The sequence below is a fragment of the Perognathus longimembris genome, chromosome 5, assembly GCF_023159225.1.
Source record: "Perognathus longimembris pacificus isolate PPM17 chromosome 5, ASM2315922v1, whole genome shotgun sequence".
Classification (NCBI taxonomy): Eukaryota; Metazoa; Chordata; class Mammalia; order Rodentia; family Heteromyidae; genus Perognathus; species Perognathus longimembris.
Window position 1 is genome coordinate 36136650 of NC_063165.1, and position 8788 is coordinate 36145437.

Here is an 8788-nt window from a genome sequence, read left to right on the forward strand (position 1 = left end):
GCAGAGGTAAAAACATTATAGGGGTAAATAACTACAACAAAGCATAAAAATTGTATAAGGTACATTGCAGAGTTGATCTATAAAGAATGAACAGATCCACTTGGATGAAATATTCCTTAAGAAAAAGAATGAACTTGATCTGTGTCATCCCTTCAACATTTTCACTCCCTATTTTCTTAATTTTGTAGTATATACAATGAAGTAGATGCATTGTATGCATAAACTGCTTTGTTCAGTGGGAAAAAAATTCAATATATTTCCTACAAAATTAAGAAAAGTGAGAGAGAGAGTATGTTGGGAGAGATGAGTGACAATGTTGATTGAAGTGGGTGACAGTGATCAAGATACACTGCTTTGGTGAATGGCAACTCTTTTGTGTAACTAATCAAAAATAAAAATATTGTTTTAAGATGAATTTAAAGAACATTAAAAGCAAAGAAAAAATATGAGTAATATTCATGAGAAATTTGTGTCTGAGTGATGGCAGACAACAGGGTCAATCTCATCCCCTGAGACTGTATTAAAAGTACAAGGAAAAAAACAAAACACTTCAGCTTATGAGAAGAATTCTTGGAAGCAGCTTGATGAGGTAATGCAGAAATGCTTTATAAAACTCAGTCTGGTGCCAGGAGTTTGGCCTAGTGACATGCATGAATCCCTGGGTTCGATTTCTCTGTACCACATACACAGGAAAAGCCAGAAGCGGCACTGTGGCTCAAGTGGTAAAGTTCTAGCCTTGAGCAAAAAGAGTTCAAAGACAGTGTCCAGGCCCTGAGTTCAAGCCCCAGGACTAGCAAACAAAACAAAACAAAACCCTCAGTCTCTTTGTAGACATAATACAGGCAGATTGTGAGATGGATAGCTAAAGTTTAGTCTTATTATTGTGTAATAAACACAACATGGATTTTAAATTTTTTTGAATTTTAATACTACAATTATCCCTTTGTAATGGAAAAAATAATGATTAAGATTAAATGAAAAAACTGCCCTAAAATCCTAAATGTAAGACCAGGGGCGGTTATACCCATCTACAATCCCATCTGGCTGGGGTTAAGATATGAAAGAGAATAGCGTTCCATGCCCTCTGGGGCAAATATATTAATATATTATAAATAATATGATATAAATATTATAAATATATTAATGAAACACTATCTCAGAGAAAAGGTATGCATAATTATACACAACTGCAATTCCAGTGATGTGAGGCCTAGGTAGGAAAATCATGGTCAAAACTGATCCCAGGTTAAAAAAAATAATAATAATAAACTAAGGCAAATAAAAGGGGGTTGAGGCTGTACTTCAATCAGTAGAGCACTTGTCTGACTAGTACAAGGCCCTGAATTTAAAACCAAATATAACCCCTGTCTGATACACAATCTAAACAAAGGCACTAGGTCTTAAAAATAAGAGTTCTAGGGGCAAAGAAGATATTAATAAGCTGCTAACTATTCAGTAGACACTATTTTGAAAATGAAATGTACAATTTTAAATAATGATGGGAGAAAAAATTGGGAGAGAGCAAAAGAAGGGCTGATGATGACCAAAAAGAAATGTATCCATTACCTGACTTGTGAAATGGTAACCCCATGGTACATCACTTCAGTAATAACAATAAATCTTAAAAAAGAAAACAAACTAGTCATTTGTGATAAGTTGCTCTAGTATGTAACTGTAGTAGAAATAAAGGAAGAACATTCAAGACAATGTGGATGAAGTCAGTAATTCCAACCATGCTGTGAGACAGCATCACATTTAAGAAAAACAATCTCTGAGGAATCCTGCAATGTCATTGTATGCATTTTTCTTTCTCGGACTCACTTCCTCTTTTTCCTGAGTGATGTGGTCATGCTAACAATAGCCAGTTATCTGAGATTGGTTTGAAAGAAAATGCAAGATGAAAACAATTTACAGATATCTCAGAATAGACTCATTTTCTCAGATTACTCTCTTGGTAATGGCTTACTTTTCTCTAAATAATTCCACCTCCCTTCCAGCTTTGCTCAGTTAAAATGATACAAACCAGCTTTGCAAATACATCCCTTAAGAACAATTTAGTATTGTCCTTACATAGGTTTTCTTTTCTTCAGGTTTTTTTTGGGGGGAGGGGGGTGGAGTGGTGTTTTTGTGATTTTTTTTTGAGCATAGAAGCCTGCCCACAGCAAATTCTTGAAGTTTCATTCCACATAGATTATTGTGAAAAAGTGATAACAAAACCCTCATGTGATTCTTGTCAGAGCTTACCTGTTCTCATTAGAAATACACTTTTTGGGTAGCTTCACACTATACAAGCTATGAGAAATGTGACTACAGTTAGACATTTAAAAATCATAGACACTAGAATCAAAATTCTCTACACTAAAGCTCTTCGTAGAGTATATAAAGTATGCTTGTTCCTATTGTCATCATTGATCTATTTGTTCTCCTTAAGTAATCATGCAAAGGGTTTTCATTTCAACATGTCAATTTATGAGTACATTATGTCTTGATGAGTGACACCACTTCCATCCTTTTCTCTTTCATCTCTCCCAACCACACTAAAATATATCTTATAAATACTTTTGTTGAATGAGCCACACAACATTAACTTCACTGTATGTCTGCTCTTCTCCACTCATATTTTAGGATACATTTATGTAAGATTTTTTAGATGATCAGACAAACATAATTGTGGTCAAACATCAAAGTGGGAAAGTTAGTCATGACTTTGCTTGTGAGCTAGAGTGGTTCTGCCTTTTATCGTGAGGAAAGTCAAAGGTCAAACCCTTCAGAGTCTTTTATAAACAGTACCTCTATATCTCAATGCATCTATGATCTTAGCTCTCGATGTCTCTCTCTTTCTTTCTCCCTCCCTCCCTCCTACCTCCTTTCTCTCTCTCTTCTCAATTCACTGTGATCTTTGGCCTTTATATTCCTTTTCTACAAATCAGATCCCATCCTATGCTCAAAGGTGAATATTGTACAAACCTCCTTCAAAATCCCACATGAATTCTCTTCAAGCATATTCTAGACGACAGGAAGAACAGCCTTGATTGCCATAATTCAAATTTATTTCCCTGTCATCACTAGTATTCCTGATATGACTTATCTTCCTTGTATTTATTCTTCACTACTTACTATTTCCTAAGCTTTATGTTATACCTTTTAAGCATTGACTAGCTCTACTAACTTATAAGCTCCTGTCAAGTAAGAAAGCTTGTTTTGTTTGTATTAAACCTCATCATTCTAGGTCAGTGCCTAAATAGTAAGTACTGATTTAACATTTGTTTATTGTTTTTTGGAAGCAGAAATGGATAAGAAACTTTTCACATTTTCTTAGTAAAAATTGTGTCTAAGTAACGATATTGTATTTTGGAAGTACAGTTTAAAGAGTCAATAACTTCTTTGGCTGGGCAATCCTTCACCAGGGAAATATTAATGAAAATAGTTCCATGAAAGTATGCTTTAGCCAAATGTTTAGAACAATTACTCATTAAATGCTGCATTTACTGTTGAAGTCTGATGAACATTTACTGTGTAAGATGTCAAGCAGGATGAACTAAGTTTCCTTTAAGTCATGTATCATCCTGTTATATTCTGTAAGTAGAAGGCAAGGTGGGACTCTGAGCCAGAGAACTAACATAGCTACCTGAATATATGTGTTCTTTGTAATTGTTTGTCTCCTCTTCTAAAAAGGCTTCTCATTGTTTTACCACTAATAAATCCTCAGTAAACAGTTGTAGACACAAGAAGGTATTTCAAAAGTCCTTTTAATTTCCAGCCGCTGGTGTTAATTTCTGTAATCCTAGCTACACAAGACAATGAGATCTGGAGAACTGTGCTTCTAACCCAGGCTGGACAGAACAATTTGCAATATTTCATATCCAAATAACAAGCAAAAAGCTGGGCTGGAGATATTGATCAAGTGTTAGAAAAGTAGCGATTAGCAAGCAAGATGAGTGAGTATGAGACCCTGATTTCAGGCCACAATAAACACACACACACACACACACACACACACACACACACACACACACACAAAATCTTTTCTCCAACATCTATAGCCATTCCCTAGTTAAGGGTTACAACTTAAGCTAAGAGCCCAATAGCTATACCCTTATGAACACATAAGATGATGCTAAGTGAAATGAACTCCATGTTATGGAAACGATTGTTATATCACAGTTGTAAGTACTTTCAATGTGCCATGTGTAACTGTAGCTTCTATTATTGATGATCTTCTTGTATCACCTTTCCGTGGTTGTACCTACACTATCTCTGTATTTTATCTGAGTATATTGGAAACCGTGTATACTTGTATTAGAACTAGGAAATTGAAAGGGAATACCAAAATCGAGAGACACAGGGTGAAAAAAGACAAACAACTACATAAGCAATACTTGCAAAACTGTTTGGTGTAAATGAACTGAACAACTCATGGGGGCGGGAAAGGGAAAGGGAAAGGGAGAGGGGGGAGGGGAAATGAGGGACGAGGTAACAAACAGTACAAGAAATGTATCCAATGCCTAACGTATGAAACTGTAACCTCTCTGTACATCACTTTTATAATAAAAACTTTAAAAAAAAGAAATGTATCCAATGCCTAATGTATGAAACTGTAACCTTTCTGTAATTCAGTTTGATAATAAAAACTTAAAAAAAAAAAGACTTAGGAAAATCTCCATGGATTTATGTTTTCTTCTACCAAACAAAGAATTTTAACTAAGTGAGTTCACAATCACATTTCTTCCAATTCCTATTATTTTAGATTCCCTTTAGATTTAAGATTCTTTAAATAAAACAATACATGCACTTTAAGTGTATATGCATTTTAGTATTTTATTATTATATGCATTTTAATAACTACTAGATACCTTGAGCTTTGAACATTATAAAAGTGATAAATAGATTAGCTTGATTTTTCAATCCTCACACACCTCACCTGTTGGTAGCATCTAGATGTTCATGATGAGGAGGACTATGATTCTGTTCTGGAGAATTTTTCACTTTAGAGACCGAGACTACGATTTATAGCGACTCACACCTGTAAACATAGCTATTTGAAGGAGATTCAGTGGATTATGGGCAAAGCCAACCCTAACCAAAAAATTAGGGAGAGTCCATACCAACAAACAACCAAGGTGTGAAGGGGTCCATCTTCAGCTATATGGAAGGAGGAGATAGGAGGGTTGCAGTTGGAAGCCAACCCTGGGTATAAACATGATATCCCTTTATGAGAAATAACTAAAATATGAAAGGGCTGAAGGAGTGATTCAAAGGTGCTTATCTAGCAAACCAAAAGTGCTGAATTCAAATTTGAGCACTGGTATAAAACGAAGATAAATAAAACATAAAAACCATTAAAGCAGAGTGCCTAGTCCCAATTATAAGTGATCATATGATAGGAAGCCAGATGTTGTATGTAGATCATTTTTTTGCCTTCATTTTAACACCCATCATTTTCTCAGTGAAGCATGAATACGGTGCACTATCTTCTGAGCCGGAAGATCAATGTTAGCCCATGGATAAGGTGGCTGCATTTATCCAAGGTGCCTATTTGTGTTCAGTGTCTGTGGCTTGAACTCTGGCCTTGGGGAGCTTGCTAGGCACTCACTTAATTGAGCCACACCCCCAGCCCTCATCAGTTTGAGCTAATTGGTGGAGATGATGTGATTGTGTAGGTGTAGTTAGTCCAGGGAGATGGAGGAGATAAAAGAGATTGGGTGGAAGTGCAGGAAGAGAAAGAGAAGCTTGATAATCTAATTAGAGGAAACCAAGAAGTAAATTGAGGACAATCAGAAACATAGGTAGCAATAAAGAATTAACTGAGGAACTCGGTCTGATCATAAATAAATAAATCAAATGCATTTAGGACAAAACCTTAGAAGACAAAGAGTAAACTTCATTTGAATGGTAGTAGGACTCAGAGGCACACAGGGACAAGGCCACAAAATGTCAGGAGATGAATAACAATGTCTTAACATTGAGAAATTTTACTCGTTTCTCTTAAATCAAAGATAAATGGCAATGCCGTTTTTTTCTTGAACTTTTTTCTTGAACTTGTATTATTTTCTCTGAGAGAGGATCAGGAATTCACTTAAGTGAATTGAGTCAGAATTTGGTCAATATTACTTTCTCCTTCCACTAATGAAAAAGCAGTTCCAGGTGTTCCTCAAGAAAATTAGAGCAAGTGCCTGGTTTACTTGAAATATTTAGGTGATAGCTTGCAAGCAAATCAAAATAACACTGATGTATTTTAGGAGATTGTTCATTTGATTTTATCAATAGTTTATGATATACCATTTTTCTCATTTCATTTTAAGGCACCACCATGAAAGATAATATTGACATAATGAACAATCATGAACATAAATCAAATCAGTAAAAAAGATGTTTCTCTTAATTAAGGAAATAGGTGATTTTGTAACACTTCTCTTGTTACTCCCTAACAATCGCAAGCAAGTACCAGAGAAGACAAGTACTAGCTAGATTTTGCAGTACATTTACTAACATTGGAAAGCTACAAAGAAGATTAGTATGGCCCCTGACCAAGAATGACATGAAAAATATCAAGAAGCATTTAATATTTTTATTCATGTGTGAAATATCATGTGAAATCCCACTGAATAAATATGGAAACAAGAATTCTTCTTTTCCCCTTTGATGTTCTTTTTGTTTTATTTTCATTTTGTCTCTTTGTTTATCTGTCTTCAGGAAGGGATAAAGAGGCCCAGAAATGGAGGGACAATGGGTGAAAAAAAAATACAGCAGTGGTACTCACTAGACACTGTGTTGAAAAGGAATGATACAACTTTGGGGGGGGGGTGAAGGAGGAAAAACTGGGAGAGAACAAGGGAAGGTGTGACACTGTTCAAAAAGAACTGTACTCTTTACCTGACTTATGTAACTGTGACCCCTCTGCACATCACATTTACAGTAATTACAAATAAATTCAAAAAGTTAACATACACCAAAAGAACAAGGAAAAGAATGGCAGGAATTGATAATAGGCCCTGTCCATGTGTGCAGAAGTGAAAGTTGGGGTAATGAACAGAGAAGGTGAAGGGTGATGAATATGGTCACAATGCTTTATGTACACATGTAAAAAAATGAAGACTACTGAAATTGGCTCCGGAGGGAAGGAAGAGGGAGGAGGGAAATGATAGAAGGGTGAATGTGACCAAGATAGAGTTTACACACATAGGGACAGGTCAAAAGAAAACCCCTTTAAGAGAGGAGGTAACAAACAGTACAAGAAATGTATCCAATGCCTAACGTATGAAACTGTAACCTCTCTGTACATCACTTTGACAATAAATAAGAAAAAGAAAACCCCTTGTACAAGTCATTGATGGTAATAAAGATGTGTAATTTTTTAATGAGCATAAAAGTCATATCATTCAGCACAAATCAATATTTAAGAAACAAAAGGCAGATGGATTATTTTACATTTTTCTCTCAAATTGGTTTCTGGGTTTTCTTTTTCCTTTTCTTGGTTGTTTGGTTTTCTTCTTGATTTTCTCCCTAGGGCATTTTTTTTTTTTTTTTTTTTTTTTTTTTTTTTTTTTTTTTCTCAAATTTTTATTTTCAAACTGACGTACAGAGAGGTTACAGTATCATACGTTGGGCGTTGGATACATTTCTTGTACTGTTTGTTGCCTTGTCCCTCATGCCCCCCTCCCTCCCCCCCTTCCCTCCCCCCCGCCCAGTTGTTCAGTTCACTTACACCAAACAGTTTTGCAAGTATTGCTTTTGTAGTTATTTCTCTTTTTTTACCCCGTGTCTCTCGAATTTGGTATTCCCTTTGAATTTCCTACTTCCAATACCAGTAAACACGGTTACCAATATACTCAGATAAGATTACAGAGATAGTGTAGGTACAAACATAGGAAGGTGATACAAAACATCATCAATAATAGAAACTACACATTCACATAGGACGTTGAAAGTAGTTATAACTGTGATATATCACTTGTTTCCATATCATGGAGTTCATTTCACTTAGCATCATCTTATGTGTTCCTAAGGGTATAGCTATTGGGCCTTGTGATGCTCTGCTATGGCTTGCCTAAACCTGTACTAATTATTCCCAATAAGGGAGGCCATAGAGTCCATGTTTCTTTGGGTCTGGCTCACTTCACTTAGTATAACTTTTTCCAAGTCCTTCCATTTCCTTACAAATGGAACAATGTCATTCTTTCTGATAGAGGCATAAAATTCCATTGTGTAAATGTACCACATTTTCCTGATCCATTCATCTATGGAGGGGCATCTGGGTTGGTTCCAGCTTCTCGCTATGACAAATTGTGCTGCGATGAACATTGTTGTGCTGGTGGCATTACTGTGATTTTGTTTGTGGTCTTTTGGATAGATACCCAACAGTGGGGCTGCTGGGTCATAGGGGAGTTCTATATTGAGCCTTCTGAGGAATCTCCATACTGCTTGCCAGAGTGGCTGAACCAGTTTACATTCCCACCAACAATGAAGTAGGGTTCCCTTTTGGCCACATCCCCTCCAACAATTGTTATTATTAGTTTTCTTGATATATGACATTCTTGCTGGGGTGAGATGGAATCTCAATGTTGTTTTGATTTGCATTTCCTTTATGGCCAGTGATGTAGAGCATTTTTTCATATGTCTATTGGCCATTCTCATTTCCTCATCAGAGAAGTTTCTTTGTAAGTCTTTAGCCCACTTGATGAGGGGGCTGTTGGTTCTTTGCAGTTTTGTTTTGGAAGAAGGTAATTTTTTTAGTTCTGCATATATTTTAGAGATGAGGCCTTTGTCTGTTGAATGTCCGGTAAAGATT

At 35.9% G+C, this 8788-nt stretch overlaps 1 pseudogene; it reads left to right on the plus strand.

The window, feature by feature from the left end:
* The first annotated feature begins 6457 nt into the window (after positions 1 to 6457).
* On the plus strand, positions 6458 to 6570 carry LOC125352146 (annotated as a pseudogene).
* Positions 6571 to 8788: the final 2218 nt, after the last annotated feature.